This window comes from Pezoporus wallicus, unplaced genomic scaffold (genome assembly GCF_028554395.1).
Source record: "Pezoporus wallicus isolate ANWC-B61680 ecotype Strahan unplaced genomic scaffold, APGP_CSIRO_Pwel_v1 scaffold_6445, whole genome shotgun sequence".
In the NCBI taxonomy this organism is placed as follows: Eukaryota; Metazoa; Chordata; class Aves; order Psittaciformes; family Psittacidae; genus Pezoporus; species Pezoporus wallicus.
The window spans coordinates 2,069,112-2,096,284 of record NW_026641753.1 but is presented as its reverse complement, the minus strand read 5'-3'; the positions used below and the strand labels follow the sequence as shown (position 1 = coordinate 2,096,284).

The 27,173-nt window shown below is 39.2% G+C and overlaps 1 long non-coding RNA gene across 3 annotated transcripts in view; it reads right to left on the bottom strand.

Annotated features, from left to right (window-relative positions):
- Window positions 1-2,707: 2,707 nt before the first annotated feature.
- Window positions 2,708-27,173, bottom strand: part of LOC130607758 (uncharacterized) — a 77,877-nt gene continuing 53,411 nt past the window's right edge. Inside the window, exons 2-3 of one of the 3 annotated variants that reach the window (XR_008974328.1) lie at window positions 22,826-22,962; window positions 2,708-3,120 (exon numbers count right to left, since the gene is read on the bottom strand). This is a non-coding gene — a long non-coding RNA (uncharacterized LOC130607758). Of the gene's footprint in view, window positions 3,121-10,549; window positions 11,741-16,856; window positions 16,994-22,825; window positions 22,963-27,173 lie in introns of those variants that run through there. The other 2 variants (XR_008974327.1, XR_008974329.1) reach the window with 2 other exon arrangements.

Genomic DNA, 27,173 nt, shown 5'->3' with positions numbered 1-27,173 from the left:
TCCCTAAACCCACCACCTGCAACTCACAAGCATGATTTGCAGTACTTTTGATGTTTTATCTGCTAGAAAACCTGTCTTTAACTGAACTGTGGGTATTTACACTATCTTGAAATACTTGGAGGTATGAGAAATGTCTTTGCTCCTCACAAAGTTTTTCCAGCTGAGTTTCTTATTTTCTTGGAGGATAAAAATCTAATTTTCCTTTTTTATTCCCATTTTCTTCTACATGTAGTTGTGTTATGTGTGCGCTTCCCCACTCACCACCCCCAGTTACAAGAAGACATCACAGGGTAAACATCCAAATGAGATTTTTACTCTTGGATTTTGAGTAATGTTCCTGTAAAGACAAAGACACTCTGCACCCTAACAAGGCAATAGCTATAATATTGGATTTTTTTTATTATTATGTTATATCACCTAAAAAAGGAAGAAATTATAACTGCTCCCTTGATGAAGCTGGTGATTACTTTCTGAACATTTCGTGTTTCATGTAGATTACAAATTAAAATCTCCTTGCCCGGACAAAGAGAGAGACAATGCCTTAGCTTGCCATGAATTAGCAAAATATTACAAATAGTACCCAAAATACGATAAAATGTACCATACTGCTTAAAATTCAGAAATGCTTAAAATCCACATTCTGAAATGAGTTGTGCAAGCAAAAACATTGCCAGAAAGTTCATGGAGAGCACACATAGTAAGGATGCAAGTGTGGTCAGAGAGAACCCCAGTCAGATTCAACTACATATTATCAAAAGGGAACTGTGGATGCTTTCTGGGGGTGAAACAGTACTGTTCTCTAGAAGACTGCAGAACATCAGCTTAATTTGAAAGCTTTCCTGGAACACACTATTTATTTTTTCTCCACAGAGAGAACTGAACACTCCCTTCAAACAGAGTTTTGACGATTTAAACTCTGGAAGCAAAAAATTAAGCTCTCAACTCAGGTGTAGACTTACAAACACTAGTATGTTCAAAGCAGCACAGGATGTTGGTCTCCATTTTCAAACAAGCATTTTCTTTTGGCAGAAAACAGTGATTTGCTGGAAACCCAATTGCTTTTCAAGACTTCCCCCTACCCTGCAAAAACCACACATATTCAGTGATAGTACTGGGGAGGTTTTTCCAGTTCAGGTAAGGATTTCTACTCAAAAAAAAAAAATCAAAATGAAGGAGGCTCAAATATTCTACAGCCCAAACAGTCAAAAGGTTAGGGTGGACGTGAGGGATGAGAAAGACCCAGCCATAAATCCCTGCTCTACCAGCTCAGAAGCATTCTCTCATTTGCCTTCCAGTGAAGAGAGGAGTTCTATTTTAATTCTGTAACAAAAATAGTTCTCCCATATTGACAGGAAAAGTAAGGTGAAGGGTGGTGATTCAGAGGCTCTGACCTCAAGTCCTGTCTCTGTCCCTGGACAGGTAAGCAGCCTGGAGCAAGCCAGGGATGGGATGTGCCCCTTTTCCCACATAGGACTGGTATAGCTGAGCTGTCTTCCATAAGCAGTTGAACGTAAAGGTTCATACAAATACTGACTGTGTTCAGCACTGTTGAAGTAGTAAACATGATCTGTAGTCCCTTCAAGTTGATTAAAAACTGTGGAATATTTCTGATCAACTGAGTGCTCGCACAGACTCACTATACAGCAAAACTGACACGAATCCAAACTGTCCTTAAATGATCCAGGACAACACCTGGACAACACAGCCCAAGAATCTTTCTAAGCTGCTTTTTGCCTGTATTCCCACAGAAAGTAGTATCACTTGTGGAGAAGGTCATAATGTATAATTTTGTGCAATCACAGCTTATAGAAGTTAATTGCAAGAGTTACTTCTATCCCTGGCGCAATACATGCCTTTTAATAAACAACATTTTAATTGAGTGCAATTGTCCACCACAAACTCATTCCATGTGCCCAGAGGCAGTTATATTAATTCTTGAAATGCAGAAGGAAATGCAACTATCACATAAATTAAGCTTTAGGACAAAAATGCTCTGACAGACTAACACTGCTACAAAATAGCAGTAAACATGCACATAATCTATTTGGAAGCTCATGGTAAGTGCAGATGAGCTGCTCACATTTAGAATTTCTGCAGTGCTTGCTGCTACAGCATTTAAGTTCTCACACGTTAAATAAAAACACCATATGCATCAAGGATGGGTTAGAGGCCATTTCGTGAACATTAAAGTGTTTCCTGCTTTTTTTTCTCCTCCACTCTAAATGGCAAACATTTCATCTATTCTTATTAGACCAGAGTAGCACTAGGAATACAGGTTCTTTGAGAACCAATATAAAGACCACATTCAGACACCACCCACTGTTCCTAAATCAGAATCGCTTCATGCTTGAGATGCAACTATTGATCAAGTATTATTTACATACTATAGAATTTCCACCTTAGCATTTCTCTGTCTGTTTTCATTCAAAACTGTTATCTCTATTGATAGGTAGAATGGCATCAAGCCAACTTGAATGTTTCCACTCCAGGCAGCATCACATTCCTTCATCTCCAACACAACCACCTCAGCAAGCACACGCAAAACTTCAGCTCTGTGGAGGAGGCAGTATGAAGAATATACATCGTATGTACCCTCCTTATATGTTATGCAGCACAAATAGTGTACAGGTCTGTTGAAAAAAGATTACATGACATTTTTGTTTTTATTTTTTTTTCTTAAGTGAGGAGAGCTTCATTTTAATGATCTTTGAAGTTTTGAAGAAACTTCACATAAACAACATAACTGTTCAATATTACAGTTACAAAAGACAGGGGTGAAAAGGGCTGTGTGTTCTTCTGATTTCAAATAAAATGACTTTAAACACTATTTACAACTTTCCAACAGAAAATGAGTGAGGCATCACACATAACAATAAAACAAATGTGACATATTAAGACCTTATCTTCATCATAACTAACGAAAGGCGGCTCAAGGACATACACTTAGGAACCAGAAATGGTCCACAAATATTTTTGAGTGCTCCAGAAGAGCAAAATGGGAAAAGAAACCAAACCAAAACCAAACCAACACCCTGTCTCATGTCACAGGGCTCTGAGTTTGTTATGATGATGCTGTTGTTACTGGCACCATTTTAATACCTCAGACTAAGTCACGTATGTCTAGAAATAGAACAGTTTAAAGAAAATCAAAACTAAAACAAAACCAAATTCAAACCACATTGGTTTTCAATTTAATACATCAAAAACTACAATGGTCTGCAAGAACATCCATGTCAAGAGGAATTCAAAGTACCCCAAACCACTGAAGAATCTTCTAATGAAGGCCTCTGGAATGCAACATATTGCAATACCATAGCTAAGCTAAGAAATTTTATGCAATAAGGTGATGTGCTTTGAAGAAAAAACAGGAAATCTGCATGATAATACCTGATCTGGAGGGTTACAAGTAGAACACTTCATATTCCCCCAGCTTCCCTTCAAACTATTAACACATTCAGTGAAATACAGTTTTATACTATGCTGCTTTGACCCTTGCAGTATTTTATACTTTGAGCAAATGGGCATTCCATACCTTTTCCAGAGGCTAGTGAGAATGTAAAACAGGAAGGAACAGGAATTGCAGCCAAATTACAGAATATTGAAAAGGTCAAACAAGTGCACCAAGCCAGCATAATTTACAAAATGAAAGTTATGAAGAGCTCTCTGATGAGGAGGGGGGAGTAACAGAAATGAAGCATGCAATCTGTATTGACCCACTTGTCCAGGGAAGAGAGAGGAAACCCCCAAAACAGGGACAGGAAAATGCAAACTCATTTCAGTGTTGCAAGCTTCAAAATGTCAAGCAACAAAATCTGCCAGCTAATGGTTCTTTCTCCCTCTGAATTGAAATTCAGAGTTTTCCTCAGTCCAACTTAACATTGACTTGAAGTCAATTTTCTGCTGCATTGACCTTCTGTATTTTGGAAATCTACTTTGTTTTAAAAGTGTTTGTACAGCAGATCAATAAAAATGCGGGGCAAGGGGATATTATGATCATGAAGGATTTCCTCAGACCTTACGTTACTTCTTGAGTAAGAATTTGAGATGCTGCTTTGCAGTTTAGCAGCCTCTCTGGGCCTTCTTTTTACCTATGAAACAAGGCTGCTGGAGCTCAGTAACTCCTCAAAGTAATGCAAATGACTTTTCATTTCCACACTGAGCCTTCTGCATTTGTTGCATGTTTAATAAGAGCTATTCTACCCATTCGCAAAGGGCTCCAGTGTATAATTTATGAAGAACTATGAACAATAGTGGCAAGAAATTTACATTTATATCTTGGGACCAATGAAATTGCTGCTGCTTCTTTTTTTTTAATATATACAATTTTAAAGAAAACCAAATGGAAGAAGAATAATGAAAAGAGTCTTAAACTCTGAGGAAATTGTTAATGCTGAATCAGCAGCAATCTCAAACTGTAAAGCATGAGCAACTACAGCAAAAATCTTCCACTACTCCAAACCTGTTAGGTTTTTGGAGTTCAATGACACTTTGGATCACATGCCATAGTACTCAACACAAGGAACAAAAAGCCCTGTTCTTCAGAACTAAAGTTCCTTCAATACACAACTCTGATTGCTTAGGGCAGTGCTTTGGGAATGGGGATAACTTGTTCTTGCCCTTTCTGCCCAGGATGGTCCCACCGTAAATACATTAAATACTCTGTAAGAAGCACAGCAGCCAGCATCGATTATCAACATCCTGCCAAAAAAGATTAACCAGCGTTACCTTAACGAAGAGGAAGAAATATATTTGGATTTCCTCTTCCAAGTTTTTTATTAACATTTTCTTGTTTATCACATCACAGAGCTCATTATGATGGAATTTTTGAGCTCTCTGTCTTAAGGAACCATAGGGAAACTGTCTGTTCATCACATGTGTAAGGCATGTAAGGAAACAGTAGGATAATTGTGCCAGTGAAACTGCTTCCAAATAAATTCACTTGAAAGGAAAACTGGACCACAATCAAGTAAATGTATGGGGAAGAATGAAGCTTCACAAATTAATGCAAATCTATAAAAATAATGATACACAAATACGTTGCATAGACATTTGTGTAATGCTTTAAATTAATGAAAATAAAGAGATATAAGCTATGAAAGGAGGCAATGGGGGGAGAAAGAAAGCAAGGAGAGTAAGGGAAAAAAGCTTGTATTTCCTTTAAAAGAGGACTTTTATAGAAAGGCTCTGGAAAGGACAGACCAACCCAAAAGGTCTGGGCAGACACGTGGAAACATGGCAAGGGTTGATTTTAATGGCTAAACCAGTGTCAAAGAAAGAAAAAAGGAAAAAAAGGGAAGAGACACATGCCTAGTGTAATGCAGACTGGGCTACAATTACACCCTACAATTCAACAGTTTTGGGGAAGACAGCAGCAGTGGGCCCTACCACAGCACACATTAGCAGTGCAAGGTGCTGGGTTATGCACAATTCTACTAGTGTTTCACAAAGCCCTATAGAGGGTGGTGCATTTTAAGAAATGATCAGGCAATGCTGGAACTCAACTTGCTAAATCTTTGTGAAAGAGAGATGCCAACCTCAAGGCTGCACATAGTTTTTTGTTCCTAGAAGCAGGATAGCTACCTAACAAAACAGGTACTGTTTAAACCTGAGCATCCCAAGCAAGCAAAGGGATTCTGTCAGCTGCAGGGCAAAGGTTCGAAAAAGGCTATCTAGTCTCCGAAGCAAAACATTGCCGGCTTCTATGCCTTACCTTACTTGCTCACTGAGCAAGTGTCACCGTCCTGTATGAGCATGAGAGACTTAATTCACAGAAAATTACAAACACCGAGTATGTCCAAGCAACTGAACATGAGCGCAAGTTATTCCCGGTACAGTCAGTGCTGTTCTGCTGTTACTTGCAACATGAGCAGTTTTTTAGTAAATGTTGTCTAAGATCAGGATCAATCCATGCCACAGGTAATGAAAACTTCAGTGAAAATAGGGATTGCAAGTTATCACTGGCTGCAGGCCTAACTGCTGCTGTTTGTCAATCCTCAAAATATTTCTCATTCAGATCCCAGTGGTCATAATGAAAAGACTCATCCATCTTTATTACTTCAAAGAGAATATATTATCATCTAAAATGTCACTTAATTTTCAACACCAGCTACATATTTCCTGGTGAAAAAATTACTTGGAAACCATATCCACAGCACACAGAAAAGATTATTAATATCCAATCAAATACAACAGTTTTATCCTAACAAATATTTTGTTATCACCACTCACTTTGATATATTGTGATCTAAAAAGCTCCTGTTCTTTCCAGCCTAAAGAAAAAAAAGAGACTATAAAATTAGTGTGTTCCCACAGCAAAATTCTATTTTTGACTATTTTCAAAACAGATGAAAATATCATTATGAAATGTCACAAATCATGCCTCCTAATAGAAATCTTGGTTTGTTGTGGGCTCTGAGATGGCCCATGTGGAATGGCCCAGAATTATGGTTCCCATTTATCTCTACTGTGTTGTTCAGCTCAGCTGCAAAGGAAAATTCTCTTGCAATTATAGCTCCTGGGCCAGACCCTCAGGAGGAAAAGCCAGCACAGCTCCATTAACCAGCTCTTTCCCACAGCATTTCCCTGGGAACTCTTCGGGACACCGCATTAGGAATGAGCTCCCATACAACAGCTGCTGCCCATTGGGCTCAAGTTGCTTGGTCTCTCCCATTGACAACAGCACATCAGCAAAACAAAGAAAACAAAGGCAGCAATAATACCATTTTCAGCCATGCAAATGTTGCGTTATACACCTCAAAATCTCACAGCTCTCCCCTTCTGTCCCTATTGCCCAGCCAAGCAATGCTTAAGAATGGTACCTGCCTCAAGCTAACTCACAAGAAACAGTCTGGAGTGCAGATCCCTGGTCTGATGGGTGTAAGAGGTTAGTAACATGGACACAGGCAACTACATAGCACGGCTGCAGGGCCAGAAATGGTCCCTGTGCATGTTAAAAATGCATATAGGTTCTCTACCCTGGCAGTTGATCGCTATTTTATGATTTTTCCATCTGCAAGAAAAGGAGGTAGAATTTTTCCTTCGACTTCATTAAAATGGTTTGAGACCCTGAAGTGAAAGTTCCTAAACTACTATAAAGGACTATTAATAAAGAAAACTGTAACATTGTTTCAGTACATCACAAGCAAATTTGATTTCTAAAGTGACAGCTGACTACTGAAGTATTGATTCCAATTCACCAGCTGACAAAATAGTGTAAACCTCCTCCAAACTCAATGCAAATGCATGGACCATTGCTTCTTCTCTAAGAAAATGAAGTCTAATTTTACTGTCTCTCAGATTTATTTAAAAATTGAGCAAAAATAAGAGAGATAGCAGCTACTAACTGGTGTTTCAAAACTAAGCACAAAGGAAATCACAAATTTCGGTACTCAGTCTCTCAGCATCATAGAAGTACGTATTTTTCTGTATAGAAAAGCAAAGAAATTACTTGCAATGGTCATATTTTAAAATAAGAAATCACTATACAGTGCCTATGAATTGTTCAAGGTAATGCAGCGCATGTAATATTATAAGAAAGTGCAACCATCCTGAAAACTTTATTTCTTGGCCTTAAAAACGCACTCTCTGCAAGAATATTAATTTTATAAACAAAACTTCCCATAAAAGTACTTTACATTACCTGGCAAGAACATCAGAAGGAGCTTAAAGGGCCAAGACTGTATAAAAGAATAATTATGGTTAAGAACAGACTAAACACTTTCCATATGGCAAATGATACCAAAAGCTACTCCCATTAAAAGGGAAGGCAGCAATACCAAGTGCACCATATTTCTTTACTGCAGCATTTTTTTAAAGGAAATGCTTAAAAGCAGGCTGTGACACACAGTGGTGTCCCAAAGCACTGCCAGCTTCCCTCTGCTATGTGCCAGCTCCCCACCAGCCCTTCCCAGCCCACAGCACACTGCAGGAGGGATGCACCAACGCACCACCAAGGGCAAAGCTGGTGCTCAGCTGCTAAGCCCCATGTGATGGGTCTAATCCAACGCACTCGAAGTTTCCTTGGGAGCAAGAAGCAGGCACCTGCTTTTTTCCTCCTGCTCATTAAAAAGTAGTTTGGGAACTTCTGGCAAAGAGGTAGAACAGGAATTTCGGGAAATATGAGTTGGACCAACACATTAAGACATCACAGCAAGATTGATGAGTGTATGCCTAAGCTTTCACTTTTCAGCTATGCCTTTTTAACTGTGGTAATCTCCAATTTCCCCTCCAACTAGTTCTACTTCCAATAGCTGCTGGTTTGTTAAAGGATTTTATCAGAATAGCTCAAGACAGTGACAATCTTGAGGCACAGCTTTGCAAAACAAGTATGAAAGGAAAAGAAGCAACTCTGCTCCTACTTTTTGAAGCTTTTAGATTTTTCTGCACACATCCAGACATCTGGAATTAACGCTCCATCTTATTAAGCAGTATTTGTAAGAGTGGAGTTAAACATTTACTTAGTTACATGATTCCCAGGAAAATACCTTCTGCAGTGAGTAACTCCAGGAGTTAAGACCAAAAAAAAAAAAGTAAGCTGTCATCAGGACATCAGGATAACCAAAAACCCTAAACCCTTTAATTCCCACCTGATGGCTAGTCCCAGAAACCTGCCCCTTTGGCAACAGCAAAAGTAAGCATGAGTGCCACTTCAGTTCTCCATGAGGCAGTTGGCATTTGCGTTAATGCATATGTAGGCAGTGGCAGAAGGCTTTTGCTTTCCCAGGTTATTACAGTTCCCTCATTTTGAATCAAGATTTTGTCATAATACCATTTTTTAATACAAAAATTAGGTAAGTGTGATCACAGACCATTCACACAGCCTACAAATCACCTTCCTTTTTCCCTTCCCTGTACAGTGGGTGACCCAGCCATGCACTTAGCTACCTTCTGCTGGTATAGCTCCACAAAAGCCAGTGGAGTGATGATGAGTTAAGTCAGCTGAGGAAACAGTCACAGGTTCTCATTGAAATATGTAAGAAAAAATAGCCTTTAAAAAGAAAAGCAAGGAAAAAAGAAAAACAAGGAAAAAACCAAAACAAAGCTAACACAACTGGAATGCTTCCATTCCTCAATCTATTTAAATACAGACAGCAAGCTTACTTAAAGTTGGGGTACAGGAAGTAAAATGAGTCTGTCTTACTAGCAAAGGCCAGGAGGGTGAGTAAAGGAAGCTGCTGTGCGGGTACTGTACAGCTGCAGGTGTGCTGCAGCCTATCAGCATTGCAGCTCCACAGGCAAACACTGCACCACTTTACTTTCTCCAAGATTTTTAAGCTGTTGTGGAAAAAAAAAAAAAAAAATCATTCATTAGCTCACAGCTCGTCTTCAGAAACAGGTATTTCAAAAGCTGAGGATAAGGCTGAGAGCCCTGAAGGCACAGATGACAATAACAATGAGCAATGCTACAGAAGATGCTGTGGTGCAAAAGGGTCTTTCGAACCTGCTGGGGGTATGTTGCCTGCTGCCTGGCTTTAATTCCATGCTAACACTGGCACTTACACCTCTGATGTCAATAACACTGTATACTAATTCCCCCAAGTCCTGAATTCTCAGACACCTTGCTGGTGCCTTAGCTAGTAGTAAGCTAGCAGTAAGCTAGCTTGTGGTTCTATGTCCTGTGAAAAGGGACACTTCTTATTGGAATGGTGAGATTCTGTGTTGGAAATGGGATTCACCGAGTGTATATTGCTAAGCCCTAGTGGTATTTCTAACCCCAGAATTTGCACATGTTGGCTCGAGTACAAAATCTGCATGGGACCTTTTGTTTGTTGTGGTCAGAGATGGGAGGCAGTCAGGCCTGCCTTCCCATCCTCTGGTAAAGGTAAAGTAGATGAGGGAGAAAACAGAAACAGATTAATTTTCTCCTCTACTTTGTCTCTGCTAAGCAGACAATAAGAAATGCCCAGAGATGCATGCAACCATAACTGTAGTCTTCAATCAAACAGCCAAAGTCTAATGAACTGAAAATCCTGTCACCACTGTACTTCATTTCTGACCTAGGCTTTTCAGGCAGCAGAGGTCTCATGGATGTTATCCAAGTTCTTTTTATTTGCACAGGCCAGATCTTCAATTCTGAGTGCATTACACAACCTATGCTTAAAGTGATTCACCTTCACTGTAGTCTTCCTGGCTTCCTTCACTTTCAAAAGCAGTTATTTTCCTGACATGACAAAGTTTTTCCTTACCTGAAGAAATCACCTTGTCTACTGTAATGTCTAATTCCACCAATACAAGTACCAAATGACTGAGGTGAAAAGATCTGTAAAGTTAGTTATTTTGTGATTTCTATTTAATTTAATCCTATGAAAGTGGGTTAGGTCAGAGAACCTCAAATGTTTAGTTAACGATCCACGTATAAGCATTGCCATCCCCAAGAACATTTCTGGACAGGATGTACTACAGAGTTAAAAAAAAGAAGCAATTTCTATCACCGAGTTGTGTTTTTAATTCCAGACTGGCCAGTTATGATAAAATACAGAGACAGCTTAAAAATCATCTTCTGATAAAGAACAGAAAAAAAAAAAAAGCAATGTTTTAAAGTCTATTCTTCAAAAAGTACCTCTCCCTCAAGAGAAACTATTCTGTTATTGTGAAAGTGCCAAATTAAGAATCCAGCTCAGATGCAATCAATGCCTTGGCCAACATGCCACAGCTTCCCCACTTGAAAAAGAGTTTTCCCCAGTTCCTTTTTATCACTCACGTTTCTCTTGGCTTTTTAAATTTTTACTGAGTCTGCACTGCAGCTACACCAGAAAAGCTCTGATCTGTGCTGCACCTCCAAGCACTATTCTATCACATATAAGACCATTCCGAAACAACTCTCCTGTAATTAAAGCATGTCTCTGAAGCACCTGTACACCTTACAACAAGGCAAGCATTTTAATTGACTGATGCTATAGCTGAGTTTGCATCTATTATCTACATTCTACTTCATGTAAGGTCACAAGACTGATACAAGCTTCCAATGGAAAAGAGAGGTCTTATTCCATATGCCATTATACTACAATAGATATACAGACCTCAAAAGATCTGGATAGGAAAATACATTCTGGGACAGTAAGAAAGGCTGAAGTACCATGTAACTAATATCAGCTCACAAAGGTCAGGTATAAGAAAGATACAATAAAGTGATATAACAGGTAAATTACTGTATCTATGGAGATTTTTTACTGCACAAAATTACAGTCATGCTAGTAGTGATAATTTCATACTAAAAAGAATTTTTTCCATATTTAAAGTTGATTGAAAGACACTTTTTTTTCCTAAGTACACTAAATTGTCATGTAATCCAGACCATTTCTAAGTCACTCTAAAGGAACTGAGCCCTGCAAGTAAATTTGTTATATTTCTGCTATATTAAATAAGGCTTTTGTGACTGGGAATGTATCTTTCATGAGGCTCTATTCTGCTGAAATGAACTGCTTTCCTGGCAACGAGCCGAGGAAGGTCAGAGACTGTAAGAAGGTCTACTCCAGAAGAATGTAACCCCAATCCTTTACCCAGCAGCCCTGCCACCACACATATTGGAGTCACTCGATAAGTGACGAGCTCACACAAATAATCTTTGCTTTTCTACTGAACAACATGCATTTCCAGTTTCTCCTCCAGTATCCACAGCTGTGCAGCAAATGCAGGGCACTTCATTTATCAGAAGATGACAGTGCTGACAGAGGTAGTACAATCAGGCAGCCTCTTCCATCTGTTAAATATATGCCTCTGTTTCCTCTTAACTTTCTTTTTCCTTTTGCAGGCAGGAGAAGCACAAGTAGTTTTAGGCTAAATATTTTGGCCATGTATACAATTTTTACCTTATTCTTCTTTAACTGACAAGTCAAATTCCCCATGTCAGACCAGCATAGCCATTTATGCCACTCACTGTTTGCTCACAAAAGGATCTATTGAGAATATAATACAGTATTGTCAGATCAGAATGACAGTTGATGATAATGCAAGTTCCTCTGTATACTGGTTGCCAATATTATAGTCTAACACTTATTGAGGTTTAATGCCCAAGGGAAAAAAGAGAGCGAGGCTCTTACTTCAAACTGCAGCTAGATCAAGTTTAGGAAGAGCATAGCTCAATGAAAATAAGTTAATTTTTTTTTAAAAAAACAAACCCAAAGTTTGGAAGAAATTGTGAAAGAGAGATGTATGATACATTCTGAAGATCAATGACAAACTCTCAATACACACAAGCATCTTTCAAGCAATCTGGTTTATGATTTTACTGATACTGGTTCACAAGGAGAAAAACAAATCGGCTCTCAGTGCCACTTCAGAACCCTAATTCAGTCTACAAATGTAGCTTAAATTTGTGGCTGGTGCCACCATAAGGTAATAAAGGATGAGATTTATCATTCAACCTACAACGGATTCAGATCACATTACAATCCCTTCTCAGAATGGTAGGATTTTTTTTGCGAGGGACTAGAAACTTCCTTAGCTCTTGAATTTACTGCCAGTTGTTTTGTAGGAAGAAAGCAGCAGAGTAAGTAAAAACAAACCAAGAGACTCTGCCTCTGCAGTGGCCCGGCTGTTCCACAACCTCTGCTCAAAGCTTTCTCTCTGTTTCCATTCTTTGCAGTTGCAATTACTCCTCTGGCAAACACAACATAATCCAGTTCTCTTATAAACCAAAAATATTTAAAGGGAACAAAGCTGGGAAGAGAGTAACAAGCATGTGGCTCGATTATGTACATTTTTACAAACTAGAAGTGTCAACTGTTTCTTTTCCTATTTTCCTTTCCACTCTGGGGTTACAGCCACTCCTTTTGCCTATGAATTGCCCAACTGGTGAATGAGGTCACTTTTTGGAAAGAGAAACATCAGAAAGCCTAACCCCTAAGAACATCTTCCTGGATACTAATGCTGTTCAATCTTCTAATAGCACACAGAAACAATGTGTTTGAGAGAGATTATTGGCTCAAGATAAAGGGATTTCAGGAATCCTCACAATGAACCATAGAGGAAGAAACACTGGGATCTGGAACAACACTCATAAATTTGATATTAAGAATAACTAAGATATGAAGAACATTACCATCACATCATTGGGGTATGTTCTAAAACTGCAGTATGTGGAAGGGGATCCATCTGTTGGCAAGCAAAAGTCATAAATATCTAAAACCAAATATATTATCATCAGTTTAACTTCCCTGGGCCACTTTCAGTAGTGTGTTTACTTATTCAATTTTTTCTATGAGACAGTTCCATCTTTCTCTCTTTACTGACAAAATGAACAGCAAGAATTATGAAACATAAGTCAAAGCTGAAGTTCAAAGCATACAAAATTTTATCTGTCTTCTGAGGAAGGCTACTAAGGCAAGTCAGGCCCTGATACAAAGCTATTAACTTGGGTGAAGAGCATGGCTGTAATGGAAATTTTCTAGCTGTTTTGCACAGTAGGGTGGAAAAAAGCTTACTCCTAGGAAAATTCTTCCAAGGCTGTCCTGCTTTACTGCAATTTTATGCTTATGTTTCTCATTATCAGAAGAGATTCAACACCCACAGGATTAGTTCCCCTTCTCCATTAGCCCGTCTTTAAAGATTGGGACAATAAATACGTAATAAACTGTGGCACACTATAAACAAGCCCCTCCATCTCTTCAGTTCATTTTGGCCTTCTCCATTTCAGCTTCTGAGAATGCAGGTACTTTCTAGCTGCAAGCCATCTCTGCTGAGAAAGCAGTGGCACTGAAAGCTAGCAACAACTGGGCTGCAGCTGGAAGCAGACCCTGCAGTTTCCAAGTGCTCCTTCAGTATATTGCACGCCACAGGTATGACCACAAAGGAAAAATATCAAGACTCAGTTTAGTGGAGGGTACTATTAAAAGGTTGAATTTTGTAAGCAGCTGTAATTCAGTAGATACTTTCTGAATACAAACTTAGGGACCCTCTCTTAGGGACAGAATGGGGTTAATTTTTTCTCCCATAGGAAAAAAAGAAAGCATGGAAGACAAATCTTAGATGTAAGTCAGAACAATCATTTACAGTCATCAGCACATTTTTATCACCAGGAATACCACACGGCTGCAGCCATCTCTCCCCCAGGTTAATGCTGCCTGAGCAGCACAATGCTTATGGGCATCTGGGTAAGTTGGGTGTTCCTCTCTAAATAGAGTAATAAATGTTATAATGTGCGATACTCTTACCTATGCACACACAATTTCTTTCTGGAAATTAAATCATCCTAATTACATGTACTGTTTCACAGGTTACCTCAGAAGTCTGGTAATAGCCAGCCCAGCCCAGCCCAGGCTTCATGCAGTGATTTCCAAATGGCTCACAGACCACCACCAGGCCACAATGCTCCCAGTTACATTTCTTTAGATGTCCCAGCTCATGTCTTCCTTCTAATCAAGTGACAGAACTTGATGATGTGGCACACAGTTACTTTTAATTGACAAAGCCAGTGAACATATCAGCATCATATGGCTTCAGCACTTTGTGTACCCCAACCAGCTGTTTGGAAACATTCTTGATATTTGCTACAGGTCTTGCTGAGCTTCTTGCCAACACTTCCAAGCCCTTCTCTTCAGGGCTGCTCTCAAACCTGCCGTTGTGCTTAGGATTGCCCTGATCAACACACAGGACCCTTATATTTGACCTTACTGAACTTGATGAAGTTGGCATTAGCCCAGCTCTCAAGTCTGTCAAGGTCCCTCTGGATGGAATCCCTTCCCTCCAGCATGTCAACTGCACCACATATATGTGCACCTCAGGCTTAAAACAAATGGTTCTTTAAGCTTATATACCTAGTATGCTTGAAGAAAAAGAGGTGTGTCATTTTCAAAGCAAATTTCTCAGGATAAGACTGGGCATGCTTTTGCTCTGGAAATAACAGAACTAATAACATTCTCTAATATTACCGAGTGTGACTAACATCAGGTTCTTGATAAGTTCCAAAGTGCGCACATTGCAAAATAGCTGTCTGCAGAAACTCAAGCCAGAAATGACTGTGTGGTTAATGGAAAACTGATGTGTCTCACTGAACCTTTAGCAAGACTCTAAATATGAGTAATCTAACAATATCTTGTGAAGAGTTTAATTAATACTTTCTTTTAGCACAAATATTACTTTGCCTTACATGATATTATTAGCTTCCAACTGTGGGTAATTTTTATGCCCTAGGCATTCAGCTTTAAGCAGTTCTTTCTGTGAACGGCTCAGCTTGACCAATTATAATATAGGAGAAATGTGTATATGCAGGCTCAATTTAGTACACAATTAGTATTTCTTTTCTTCAATAACAGTTAAATTTTCCTCAACATACATAACATGCATATACAGCAAACTCTTGGGAAGAATATTTCAGAAACTGTCCTCTTTGTTTATTTTTTTTAAATCATCACAAACCTGTGGGACAAAGCTCAAGCTCATCTATGAGCCCTTTCTCATCCACAGTCAAGCCAAGCTTAATGAGAACTTTCACATACACAAATATTGTTAGGACATAAAGCTGTCGGTAGTTCTCTTCGCTACTGGATATATTCACACTCCCACTCCTCACTGCTCCCCTGCCATTTATGTCTCAGTCCATATTTCATACCCTTTTGTGGCCTGTCCAGTGACACTCACCTGGCTGCATCCAGTTCTGACTGTGGCTTCATGGATGTACCCCCCAAAGGCTTTCCAAAAACAGAGGAAGAAGAGGAGCACGAGACTGCTAACCTCTCAGCGCCAGCCACGCAAAACCTATGCTGGGCTGTGTTCTGACCATCATGGCCCATTGTACTCATACATCATTTACCAGCATATAAACTGCTTCCAGTTAATAGAAGTTCTGACATTTTTCATCTATGACCATATAGTCCGAGAAGTTCAATATGACAAAATTTTCCCCAAGCAGTCTTTCAGAAAATGGAAGTATTTATTGCCAACATGAATTAAAATGGCCAAATACATAGGATTTTTTGTTAAATAGTTTTTATTGATAAAGCTTGACATGTCTTAGCATGTCTGTTTACTTCAGTTTACAGTAATCACTTAATTCTTCTCTGTCATACCCAGAAAGATATTTTAAAGCATAAGATTTCTAGTGTGCTCTGAACCTCACACAGAATTTATTTCAGCACATACAGTACTACTGGTGTCTGATGCTGATGAATTACCCTGCTAGTGAAACACAATTTCTACTACATCAACAAATAGTTTGCTACAAAGGCCATAAGATTCACTCAGTTCCTACAACAAAAGCTCCCATTTCATCTTCATTAATCCTTGTGAAATTCAATAGATAAGAGAAAAAATTCCTGCTAGCTACCCTTATGGTATTCTCAACCACTTAGAAGAAAAGATAAAAAAAAACCCCGACCACCAAACCAACAGAAGTTAATTTAAGCTGAGAGCCCCAGAGGAGTCTGAGGCCACTATTAGAAACTCCTGCCTCTTATGAAAATGGAAAACTATGCATTCACCTACTAATCTCCCAACACAGATTACTGAAAAGTAATATTTCAAGTGCTGAGAACTCCACAGATAGAGATCCCCAAAATCTCTTTCAGAACAAAAGAGAAGTACCCAATTTGAACACAACACTGTCTTTTAATTGGATTTTGAATATTTTTAATTCTATGCTATTTTCTCATATTTTAAACCCTACAATAGCCCAGGTTTTAAACATTATTATTTTGCTTTAGGAGAACAAACAAAAAAACCCCAAACAAACCCCCCAAAACACAAAACCAAACCACAACAAAACCAAACAGACACCAAAAACTAACAAAGAAAAAATTTAAAAAAAAAAAATAATCAAATCAATAAAACACCAAAACCACAACAAACAAAAAAAAAATTTCCACACCTGAAGTTGAGAAGTCAATGGACAAGGAAAACAAAATCATTAAGACTCAGGATGGGGAAACTCTTTTTGATGCAGCCAGTTTGCTGTGGAGTGAAGCACAGCCAGGTAAAACATTCCTGTGGCATCTCAGCCAACAGGGAGGAGCAGTTCTGTATTCTTTCACCATCATTGCTAAAAGAATACTCCCTTCACCTGAAAGAGCAGGTGAAATATTAGTGCAAAGCTTAATTTATGGCTGTAATATGAAGCACAGAGAAGCACATGACCTCTCAAAATAAAGCCACAGTTGAGGATCTTCTCCATCAATAACTTTCAACGCTTTATCCAGTGTCATATTATACAAGCCTAAATTTGGTGTAGTAGCGGAATGCCCAACTACATATTCTGAGTTTTATTCAGTTTATCTTCATCTCCACACTCATCCCTTGCCGCCTGCACATTGGAATTACTTGCCCAAAATAGAACAATATGAAGATGAGCACAACATGCACATGTGTGTTGTATCTGGCTGGAAAAGACCTCTGCAGCTTCAGCCTCCATACCTCAATGCACACAGGAGGTGAAATCCCACTTCCACAGACTAGAGCCCAGCTCAATTTACCCCAACATCCCTAGGTTCACTGTAGTTGTGGAGAATGTGCCTACTGAGAGTGTAAGCCCAATTCAACCACTGCTTTTTACCCATCTTAGACAATACCATCTCGCAAACAAAAGAATCTCAGATCCCTATTAAGAGTATTCTCCTGTTTGCTGTATTTTCACTCATTACAGATGGCTTCATTCTCAACAGAACATCACTTCAGACAGAAGTTTATTTAGGCTATGTCATCCAGAACCTTGCTTCCATTTGCTTAGGAGCTTTCTCTTATTTTTAGTGACAAACATAACAGGATCAAGTAATCTGAACAACTACTTTCTCCTTTCAGTTTTTGATAATCTGCTCAGTGAATCATTTCTTCCTCTAAATCCACATAATGTCATGCTTGAATTGGTAAGAATCTTCATTTCACTCAATCTGAACACAGTAGTACAAACAGTATTAGAACCATACTCTATTACTTGCGAACAAAGTCAGAAGTCTAGATACACCCAGAATGCTGATTAGTAGAAGCCAGTGAACTTTATGTTCACATCCATAAATGCTGGATCAATGAAGTAATCTCTCAAATACTAAGACCCATCTATGTGATGTGAAACATCAAATTCTGGCACATGAGAAAATAAGGATCCAAGCCCAAAACCAAAAAATCCCCAATACTACACTGACTTCAGTGTCTGGTTAGTGGCTCTACCATGCAGGAAAAAGCAAAGCACCAATCTGACTGCACAGTATCACCCATGCTTTCTTATGGATCAGAACAAGAAAAATTCAGTTCATCTACCATGTGCTACAGATATCTTGCCAATGCCATGGTGCCTCCTATGTCACTCATGTTTTTTTTCTACAAAGAATGAAGGTTATATAAGCTTACTGAGTATCAGTTTCATAAAATAAAGGATGTAGTTGCTCAAGTCACATAACTGGACCTAATTCTAGTTTGAGCCTCATTCATGAGCCATTCAAAAAGCAAGGCCACAGAGTGTCTGCCTCCACAAAAAGCCATTAGTATTCTCCAGTGCTGTTCATTCCCTCTTTCAAATCATGGTTACGTAGATAAGATCAACAAGCAGGTACACATGCTATAAGCTGTGTCATTAGACTTAGGCTACCGCATGACACAAAGCGATTCTAGTTTCTTAATTAACAAAGGCGCCTTGAAGCAAGGGCATCCAGTCCTACCAAATCCTTAAATATGGCGAAACCTCTGGTCCCATAGAGCAGGTCATAGAGCCTCCAAAGAACAGACATTTAAACTCTTCTCCCATGCTGTATTCAGCTGAAATAACTTCTTCACAGAATCTTTTGTTGACGCCAATTATAGTTTCCATTAGAGTTGCTGAGATTTATCATCACTAAAGAAGGATGTGCGCTAAACAAAACAGCATGCATGTTGCCCGCCCTAGAGAAACCACAATCTAAATTTTTCAGATTTAAGGATTATCTAGCCTTGGAATTAATTCATTAAAAGAAGCAGGGCACATCAAAGAGAGACTGACATGCACAGCTGAACTGGTAGAGAATACATTGGACTTCAGCTGAGTGACAGGAAATGATAACATTAATGGAGAAGAAATTAATGGTGTAAATGCAATATTGAAGCAAGAAGGTGGTGGTAGGAGTAGGCAAGTGGTAAATGGCACTGAGCCCCATAAGATCATTAGAGGCATCCAGTTTACAACCATACTGCAGTTTTAGACCAGGGTACAGCCACCTTCTCTACACAGATGGGCCCTTCCATCCTTAAGGCTCCATAATGTAAATTTATAAAGTAGGTTGTATTATAAATATTGGAGCACCCTGAACTATAGAGATCCTCATCCTTAGCCTGTAATCAACATTTCTACCAACCAAGTTCTGTGAGGGGAAATTCCTTCTAGATTGCCCATTAATACTAGAGTCTTTTTGTCTCTGCCAAGGTCACTGGACCGTGAGATGTTTCTGGCTACGTTTCCCAAGGCAATGAGGCTTAGAAGTCCTAAAGAGGATTTCTCCAGAATTTGGAAGAAATTAGTTCACTGGAGGTGAGAAACACCCAGGTTAACATCACAGCACTAACTGAAACAGTGGCTAAACTGAACTGTTACACACTCTCCCTGGCTGCAGGCACAGATGCTCTTGCCAGCCTGGCTCTGTACTTCCCTGTGAGCATCAGTATTGCCAGGAGCTGCAATTACATTTGGGAAAGGGAGAAAGCTATGGGACAAAAAAGAAAGCTACCCTCCCCCCCCCCCAGCTCAATCTCATTCTTAATGGAACATGCACTACTAAAGCAGGCGCTGTTTCAGTGTTCTCATCAGATAGGAAAGTTGTTGAAGTGGCAATCTGGGGGGATACAGACTTTCAGGCTCACAGTCATTTGAGTTCCTTTTGAAAATTAGGAGCATGCATATGCCTTAGAGGAGATAATGAAGAGAGACCAGATTTAATTTACGGGATATATTTTCATTTACTCCTATGATGATTTAGATGAGGCAATAGTATCTTAAAATGCCTCTGAAACTGCATTTGCCAGCCTCGCAGAGTTCAAACCACTTTCCTTTAATAAACTTGTTATTGCTCTTCTTTAAATGTCATTATATTTAACATTTCTTCTTTGTTTCCTGTAGCATTAATCTCAGTTATTGACAGTCAGCAGCCATACTCAAGATGAAAGGAATTCTCTTGTCATGATTTAATGCATTTCACATCCTGATAATTCTTTCTTCATTCCTGCTGTTTTAAACAAAACTAGCTAGAAGCACCATTTCTGCCTTTCACTTATAACTACTGGCTGATAATACAGAAATACATCCAGGGGCAGTTTATTACATTATCTGTCCCCAATTATTTTTAAGATGATTAATGATTGTTCACCAGAGCTATGTAATGACTACAAAAGTTCTTTGATATTCCTAAACAACAACTATCTCCCCAGTTTCTGAAAGCCCATCAAAGAGGCATGACTATGCACTCTGTTGTAAAATTGCCTACAGACAAGTCCTTAATAAACGGCTACTAAAGAACCACTGATTTATATTTTTATCTTACTTGCATTTGGCTATACTATTCCTTATTTGTTTAAAGGAGGCGTTTTTAAATGATGGCTGCAACCCCCAGAGCACTGTTTAATGAATTCTAATGTTAACACGTTCAAAGGCACAAAAGAATTTGCTACTGTAGGCTGTTTGAGCCTCCAGTTTTCTTCCTTTGTTGCTTGTATCATCTCAGAGCACAGTAAATTAGTAGACAAAGAGCAGCATTTTATGAAGTATGTTAAAATTTCTTAAAATACAGCTATATTTTCATATTTATAGTGCACAAGCTTCCCATCACTCCTTCCTTCACGATTTGGCAGCAGTGCTGATTACAGAGGGGAGAGACCAGACCTCATTATCCCCCTACAAGTTCCTCAGCCTCTGATCTTCCGTATCTTTGTTCACCAACTCAACAGTCCCTCTGCTTTGACCTCTGGTTTTAAGCAAGTTGCCAGAGTCATTATCATAAATGACTGGTGTGAGATGCAAGTTATACACAGGAAAGCACAACAGTTATTTACGTTATGGTATGCTGCAGCACTCAGCTTACTGTTCAAGTAACTTGTTTAGACAGGGGAAATGATGCAGCAGCGACAGGCAGAGGCCAACTCATACCGCAGAGAAGTTGTGCACCACAGAGCATTGCACCAAAGAAAAACAGAAGAACCAGTTCCTACCCCAGTTTATTTTGGTAACACAAGAGGTGGATACAAACAGATGGGGAAGGAGGAGGGAATGAGAAGACACTCTGATCAGATCATCAGCACCCAAAGTGCTGTCAAGACTTTGGGAGGCAACCTGCCAAAGACAAACTTTAATGAGATTTTTAAGGGGGCGGATGCTCATTAATTTTATGACAAAACATGTAAATATTAAGGGCTTACAAAGGCAGATCACTGCAGTGAAGAAAATGTCACTCTACTAGGAGGAACAGGATTGCCTCTCTGAAGTGGGCACCAAGCAGTATCTGTTGCCTTAACAGTGAAGAGGGTTATCACAATTTGCAACCTGCAAAACCAGTCCCCAGGGGCATTTGCTGGCCACCTCCAAATACCCTCATAACTCCCCACCCTCAGGCCCAAGTCTCCTCTGGAAAGAAAGCAAACACACATGGGGGGGGGGGGGGTCGGGTGTTGCAGAGCCCCCCTGGATTCCCATGTCTTTCACAGACAGCTCCCCAGTCCTGGTCTTCCTTATTCCTGCTGCAGTGCTACAGGCCAGTTCAAACAGCTCCAGGGAGGATACTTTTCTTTGCCATGTGATTTTGGGAGTCATATCACTGTCTTAGTCACCAACTCCCACTTTGAAAAGTGCTTAGAATGCTTACAAACTTGATTCCCTTCAAAGGCTGTAGATATTATTAGAGCCTATATCTCTTTCAGAGAGAGAAATATGGGCTTTATTGTATTTTATGGTTAAGGAAAGGTTTCCACTAGGGTCTCAGAAGACTGGAAATTTCTAGAATCTGGGGTCCTTCAAAAATATAATCTGTAGATTTACAATATCAAAAATTGTTGAGATTTTTTAACTGCAATTTTCAAATATAGTTAAGAGAACTCTTACTATAACTCTGAAGCAATAGCTAATTGATTTTTATTCCTGTCCACAACAAGGTCATCACTACATATAAGGAAGCAAGATAGATTTGGGGCACTGTTTGTTTAAGGGCTAATTCTTATTCCAAATATTGATTAAAAGAAGATCAAAAAAGGATGATGTTGAATAGAGTAAAGCAATTAAATGATAAAATACATGGAATGGAAAATGAAAAGAATTTGTAGCTAATGAACATACATCAAGTGACCAATGGTTTCAGGGGATTAGACTCTCACGGTAATAATTACATATTAATGTAATCAGTAACAGCATTTATTCATTATTCAGTTGAAATAAAATAGGAGCACACACAGTTCTGCATCACAATGGACATTCAGTTTAGCTAAATTGAACTATGCTGAAACTTGGTACCAATGTATGACCATTTGAAAGACACTTTTGCTGCCTCTACTAGCCTGAATAGGATTTTTGAGTACAAATGGGATCAAGCATGGTTTGTCCTGAGGATTTCGCAACTTGGAAAAAACTTGCAAATAAGAGATATTTATTCAAACTTGGACACAGATAATCTTTTGTCATGCAGATTAACACCTTCTCAAGCACACAGGACACACTCAGGTTTACATGGTACAGCTCCAGTAAGCAGCTCAAGTCTGAGGCTCCTAAGGTTTTCATTTTAAGATAACAGAAGCGCCCTGTGATTTGCTTTGAAACCCTGCTCCACAGCAATACTAATCAGAATGTACTGCAGTTGTGAAACCATGGATTAACAAGGTTTACTCTGTGGCTGACACTTTCAATTCTAGATTGACCACGAACAGAGGACTGAAAACAGAAACTAAAGATCCTTACCATGCTATTCATTCATCCTCTTGACAGTATGCTCTAGTAAGAAGTGCTGCAGTCAGCTCAGCTGTATATATTTCACTGGCAATTCCTTCAGGGAAACACCCACACACACAGCTCCAAGCTTCACTGGACCTCACAACCTAAATAAATTAATAGAATTTGGATGTTAGATTTTTAAGGAAATAAAAATGCTCCAGAAAGTGGTATAAGTGGTTCACCAGACAAACTCACTCTTCTTGTGTCAGAAAAGAACAGGGAACATCTTTGCACTTGTATTTGGGAGGAGATCAAACTACGCTGCCATGACTCTGTGAGATTGCCAATGAACACCAAAAATACTCCAATTCTACCCAGACAGAAGTCTGTGTTCAATATAGCATTATTACGTGATGCTTAGAGAAGGAACTATAAGCAAAGGATTTAAAGTATATCAACATCAGAGGAAAAATTGGATAGTTCAAAATGTCTCTCAGTGTCTGATGCTCCCACTTCCTCCTGATAGACACTTCTTGATAGAACTCCATCTCACATCCTCTGAGTACCTTGTGGTGCATGGCAAAGAATCAAATACCACAGAGAACCCAGCCTCTGAGAGAATTAAGAGCATCAGGCAGGTGCAAACTACAGCCCTTCTAAGCAGTTTCTGAACCCACATACTGACATCTTATTTTTTATATACATAAATTCCTGTTCCTTTATGAAAAAAGGATGCGCCAACCCAAAAGTCAAAGGTTTCTAGCAAAATGCTACATTCATAGAAACTTTGTCATCTCTAGTGTGGGAGAAGAGACTAAGAGCCTATTCATGCTGTTATTCGTGATGTTGTGCCTTCCAGTCTGTAGTTACTGCTCCCTCAGTCAAGGCAAGTAGCTTAATTAGACTGTACTGCAGTTAAGCAGGAGAGTTCACAAAGCTACTAAATACTTCCCATCTGAGTGGGAGTAACATCCGAATGCCAACAAGATCATGGACTGAATTTGTGAGCAAACTCAAAGTGGACCAAAACCCCTGCTCATTCATTCTAGTAGAAAATGGTTGGCGGGAAGGTGTGTGGAAGTAATAGAAGGGAGAAAGAAAAGCAGGAACCCATTGCAACTACCTGCTGTCAAAACCAGGAAGAGGCTGAAATGGGAGTATAGCAATGAACACTAGAGGCAGAAGAAATGGCAGCCTAGAAAGGAGGCAGCAACTCCTGTAGCAGACAACTGCTGTATGAGAAAGTCTGTCTTACTCAAACCCAAAACATTATCCTTACTTTTCATGCAAGAACAACATCAAATATATGGAGGGGAAAGAAAAAAAAAAGCAGCATTATTTTCATTCTTCTTCGTTCATGACTTCCTGACACTCATTTGCGTATGCCTCATGAGAGCAGACTGGGGCATGACATTCTGATGCATCATTATAAAGGACGAAGTCTACTGAGTACAAAAATGTCACCAGCACAAGACATCTCACCTCCACTCTCTTCCTGATCAAATAACAATAGAACGAGAGCTGTGTTTGTTCATCAAATAGAGAGAAGGAAAAAAAATGTAGGGATAATTCATTACATCAGTAAAAGTCACTTTAAAACAACATAATACAGGAACAAAGGAAGTGTTACAAAGCAGTGCAGCTTGGGAGAAAGTTTGGGGAGTGTGGTAGAAGAGTGTAAGATAGATGCATAAGTGCCAGCAATGCAGGTAGGTTGAGTGTGATGCCATTTCCTCACACAGAATCTTTTATCTCTGCCTTATAAGGAACTACACGTGTTACGTTACCAGTTAGCCTGCCCCTTCTCTCTCTCTCACTTGCTCCTCACTAGCCCTGTTAAGAAAGGTGCAGACTCCCGAGAGTCTGCTGAGACTGCTCATGGTGTTTACTAAACCCACTGCAACTGCTGTTTTCTGTCCCTTCTTTATTCTCTCCTTGCAGTTCCTTTCAGAAGTTTTTGGCCGTTTCTAATCTCTTAGAACACAAGCATGATTCAGTCATTCCCATTTTAAAGCGCCTGACCTTCAACTATACTTTGGTCTTCCACTTCAACTCTTCTCTAATACACTTTTTGGTTACTATTTCTATCCCTCACTTGGCATTTCTATGAATTTGTTCTAACCAAGACAAATGACTTCATCTTTCTCAAGTCTCAGAAACATCACCCTATTCCCACTGCCCTGTCCAATAACTCCATCATACGTGACCATGCTGAGACTCTTGAAATGTCATCTTTTCTCAATCCTTCTCTCAATTTTTTTTTTGGTAATTCTTTAACATTATCTTGGGTGGATTTTCCTCACAGATTCTGGCATGCCTCCATATACATAATGACTTTGGCCTTCATTTTTCCTCCCATACCATTTTCCCAGCTGCAAGCTCAGTTTGTCAGCAGAGAGAGAGGGGAGCTGAGTCAGATATCCACTCCTCCGCTCTTTGGTTCAACAAAAGAAATTTATATGCATTCAGAAGTCTCTGGCCAACTTTGACTCTCTTGTCTGAACACTTTGGCATAATTTCTTCAAATCAGCAGAGGGTAATTATATTCAGAAATACAAAACAAGGCTCTCAACCACATAGAGATGGTATACTATTAACTTCACAAGCAGTTAAAAAATAGCAACAGAAACTTGCTGATGGAATAGGCAGTAGCGTGAATCAACACCTGAATTATAACAAATTTTCAAGAAAGACTTTGAGTGCTGCTTCCTGCTATGAATAACAACTAGTAGGAGGGTGCAAGGAAGGACTATTCCCAACTAGTTAACATCTCAAATCTACTCTTAACAGTAGACAAAATGAATAAAATGAGTGTCTCTCAATGTACCATTTGCTGTGCATCATAACAGAAAATCATTGAAAGTCTTCCGTAATTTACTGTCACTTTAATAAAAAACACAACTTCAATAAAAAGCAATCATCTTCGTTTTTGCAGAAAACAAGACAAATTTTAGGATTGCCAGATAGAAAAAAAAAAAAGTCTTCTGGTGGTTTTAACTGAAAGGGCATAAAGGCATCGTAACAGAGTTAAAAACTGTTCAGGCTATGAAGCCTCCTACGAGTGTCTCATCCTCACATAGAATAGAAGTCATCAGTTCCAGGGGATGAAGCCACAAAATCACTGACATCTCATCCCTACTGAACAACTATGAAATGATGGAAAAATAATATAAGACACAACTTCCGTGACTTTATAAAGTAGAGAAAGTTCTCTTCATTTTACTTTGGTGAAAATACAGATAACTGTACTTCTGTTCAGCTCTCCTCTATCAAAAAACAAGATGAAAAACATTTTGTGAAGCTATCAAGATCTACAGTGACAGAAAAACCTTGTAATCCACTTACTGAGCTTATCAGAGCAAATAGATTAGTGAAACTGCACCACTAAATGTCCTAAGAAGCACCAAGAACAGCTACAAAATCTGGAAGTGTAGGGTAATATTCCCCAAAAAGCAGGCTGCAACTCTAAATTCCTTCACAGCAAGGTACTGACCAGCTGTCACTAGAAAAGTTTTTCTTAATAGGGCTTTCCAGAGTTCAGTGTGTAGAACAAAAATAACACCCACCTGCTTCTTTTGTACAATGAAATAAAATGGTCAGCCTAATTTCTCCAGACAGAATGCAACTTGAGTACAGTACTGCAAAACATGCACCTCCAAGCTCTGATCTGAGGGCTGGTACTCCTTTGCCATTTTACCTGGGAACTTTAGCTACTTAAATGCTCAACAAAGCAAGGGAAATGATAAATAAATCACTGATTTTTCTTTTCATTTGCTAATGGCACAAATGGCAGTCACTCCAAACTTGGAAATATTCCTCATTGGGAATGAACGACAAATTCAGATTAACTTCATCACTGACATAAGAGAACATTGCTTGCATTTTGGTCATCAAATCCAATGAATACTTTCCCAACAGGGTAACAAAGGCTGAGATCAAGGTCCCATTTTCAAAAGTTGATGACACCTTTCCAGATGGCTGCTCAGTGAAGGAGAAGGAAAGAAGGACTGATCTTCGCTGAGGCAGGGGTCTCAAACTTATGTTCAACAAAGTGCAGCTCGGAACTATGGGCTGCAAAGAACACAAAATTTATCCAGAGACTGAATAGAGCTTTGAGTCTGCAATACTCTTCCTACCTCAATGAGCTTCAAAGTCAAACCAAGCTTTTGACCCACTTCTCACCTTACAAAGCAAGCAAGTATGCCTTCCTAAATAACAGCATGTCTACGTTTTCCTTCAAAATCTACTCAAAACTCAATGTTTTCTTGCCAATGTAACTGTTATGAAAAATAGAAAGAACTTTGGCCTTTGGCTCAGATTCAACAATACTCCAGATATTAAATAAGCCAGGAACGTATGTGAGACAACTTAAAAA